General features: G+C 41.3%; 1 pseudogene; it reads right to left on the bottom strand.

The window, feature by feature from the left end:
* Positions 1 to 1,039: 1,039 nt before the first annotated feature.
* On the bottom strand, positions 1,040 to 2,018 carry LOC119623692 (mesoderm-specific transcript homolog protein pseudogene; annotated as a pseudogene).
* Between the last annotated feature and the right edge of the window lie 1,253 nt (positions 2,019 to 3,271).

Here is a 3,271-nt window from a genome sequence, read left to right as displayed (position 1 = left end):
TAAAGTTTCTGGAATTTTCCTGTCTGTAAAGTATAGGAATGACTGAACTACATAGGAAAGCCTCCCTGGGACAGGCACTGGGGAGGTAAGCAGTCATCATAAAGGAATCAATGTACATTCAGAGCGGTGACTTGACTACAAAACAATCCCTTCCCCTCTACGGTAGCTCAGGAAAGACATGCTTCCAAGCACTGAGGTATGAGGAGTCTCAGACTGTTATTTGCTGTTAGAATTGGTCTTCTTAGCTAATAACAGTAAATCTCTGGCACAGATGCTATTGGTCCTTTATGTCCTGCGATTTCAGGAAATTCTGTAAATAGTTTGGATTTAGTTCAATTTATTCAGAAATCAAACATGTTTGATTAGGTTCGCTACTCTGGCAGAGTAAGGGTATGCTCTCTTAGTATCCTTATATAATATATATATATATGTAATGTGTAGGTAAATCATAGTCTTAAATCATACATAGAACACCATATTATTTAAGCCAATATATGTTTTAACAAAATGTTCATAATTAAACACAGCTAATGAAACTAAATCCAAAGGTATGACAAAGAGGACTCAGTTCTGTTACTTAAAGAAATTTTAAAAAGTATGTATCCATAAAGCCATTCAAGAACAAGGAAGGAGGTGCCCTTCTCCTCATTCTTACTGTAGAATTCTTGTTGGAGCTGGGCCAGAAATGAGCAGTTCTAAATACTTTAGAGGAGTCCAAAATCTTAAAAATCTTTTGTGCAAAAAAAGTCTTTCTGCATCAGTGAACGTTAGCGCTCATCAGAGTTTCATAATAACACAAAAACAAAGCCCAGTCCATATGTTTGATCAGATGTTAAAGTAATGGGTGGAGGACTATTATGTCAGTCTTAGAGTTCCTGCTGGCTTCTTCCTATATACTGTTCACCAATTTGAGTGAAGCAGACTTTGTGAGAGAATAGTGTTTGAAGGCCAGGATCTCTTTTGAGCATCTCTTCCTAAGTGGAATACAAAACAGATAAGGGCGTAGGTGAGGTAATACAGGGAAGCTACTCTTTCCAGTTCAGAAGGTGTTGAAGAAGCCCATATATACATTCAAGAAGCCCATGGGATCCTCTAGCTGTGGATCGCGGCTAATGTAGACCACCGCAGCATTTTCCTGTACAGCTCCAAAAACTCTGGGGAGGAGTTCACAGGATCCAAGGCCCATAGATAAAATGAATGGGGATAGTTACAGAGGCAAGAACTCCCACACAGCGCCTTCTGAGCTAGTTCCTCTATTGATGGAAGAGACTAACAATGACTAAGTTTCTGTCATTGTTGAGGATCCCTGCCCACATGTCCCACAGCTCACTCTCAGAGGGCAGAGTATACGGCCCAAAGACTGGGGTGAGACCTCGAGAGAATACAAAGTTCACCAGCTGCGTGAGGATGGGTGGCAGCACACCTCCACGTGTGAGTAGCTTTTGGAGGAGTGGACGGTGAGTCTCAGAAAAGATACCTCCATTTGACAGACAGAGACTCTTTATGGTAAGCCGACCAGACAGATTATGCTTGTGCCTGTAGAGCAGTTCCTGAGCTACAATATCTCCATAGTCATGAGACTAAAGGTTGATCCTGCCGTTCTGGAGCTCCAGATGCCCGAAAGCGCTTCCACGATGCTGGCCTGCTCAAATATGGAATAGTGATGTGGTCTCCGTTTGTCATGAAGCCAAAGCCTGAGAAATCAAGGACAATCACTCGATAAGACCTCAAGGCCAAACTTCCCAAATGTTGTACCGATCGTAGCTGGATGTTGGAAAGCCGTGTAAACGCCCAACTGTCTCCGGACTTCCAAGCACACCTACAAAATCTTGGTAGAAGATACACAGTCCTTTGTAAGTGAACAACTTTCCTAAAGACTTCTATGAGTGAAGGGCAGGGGACAGCTGAAGAGGTGGGATGTGCAGGTACACAGCAAGGAGGGTCAGGGCCAACAGCCCCACCTGGACCGGCCACTACCTCAGCCTGATTCGGGTAAGACCTGAGCTACAGGACCCCATGTTTGGGAGAAACAGGTTGTGCAATAATTCCATTTTAAAAATCGTTTTCTATCAGGTGTTTTCTTAGTTTTGTCTTAAGTGCTTTATTTGTTTGACCTAATGCATACTCTTCTTGTAACAAAAACAGGTGATGCGACTCTTTTCTTATTTCATAGTGGATAGAACTGATGCATAGAACTACAAGTGGTTTGGCCCACAATAAGATACCATCTCACACCAGTTAGAATGGCAATCATTAAAAAGTCAGGACACAACAGGTGCTGGAGAGGATGTGGAGAAATAGGAACACTTTTACACTGTTGATGGGATTGTAAACTAGTTCAACCATTATTGAAAACAGTATGCTGATTCCTCAAGGATCTAGAACTAGAAGTACCATATGACCCAGCCATCCCATTACTGGGTATACCCAAAGGATTATAAATCATGCTGCTATAAAGACACATGCACACGTATGTTTATTGCGGCACTATTCACAATAGCAAAGACTTGGAATCAACCCAAATGTCCATCAGTGACAGATTGGATTAAGAAAATGTGGCACATATACACCATGGAATACTATGCAGCCATAAAAAAGGATGAGTTTGTGTCCTTTGTAGGGACGTGGATGCAGCTGGAAACCATCATTCTCAGCAAACTATCCCAAGGACAGAAAACCAAACACCGCATGTTCTCACTCATAGGTGGGAACTGAACAATGAGATCAGTTGGACTCGGGAAGGGGGACATCACACACCAGGGCCTATCATGGGGAGGGGGGAGGGGGAAGGGATTGCACTGGGAGTTATACTGATGTAAATGACGAGTTGATGGGTGCAGCACGCCAACATGGCACAAGTATACATATGTAACAAACCTGCACATTATCCACATGTACCCTAGAACTTAAAGTATAATAATAAAAAAAAAGAAAAAAAAAAAAAAAGAACTACAAGTGGTTTGGCAAGATGATAGGCAATAAGTAGCTAAGCTGTAATTCCAGCTGTAACACCTATTTTCTGAAAATTGCAATACAGATTTTACTTATTCAAGAAACTAATGACCCCTTTAGTTGTATAATTCTTCTATATTCAAGGTGTTAAGAACACTATCTTAAAGCTATGAGAGTTCATATAACTTCTGACAACTGACTCATATATTTGCAGGACATTTTAGATGGAGAAAATCTGGCTCAGAGTTGCACAGAAAATCTGGAAGAAATTTTGCTTTGCATTTCATACACTTTGACAATTATAATTGGTAGAAATAAT

The sequence above is a fragment of the Chlorocebus sabaeus genome, chromosome 27 (assembly GCF_047675955.1).
Source record: "Chlorocebus sabaeus isolate Y175 chromosome 27, mChlSab1.0.hap1, whole genome shotgun sequence".
Classification (NCBI taxonomy): domain Eukaryota; kingdom Metazoa; phylum Chordata; class Mammalia; order Primates; family Cercopithecidae; genus Chlorocebus; species Chlorocebus sabaeus.
Note: the sequence above shows the minus strand (reverse complement) of the source record. Positions and strands in the feature narration are given on the sequence as shown.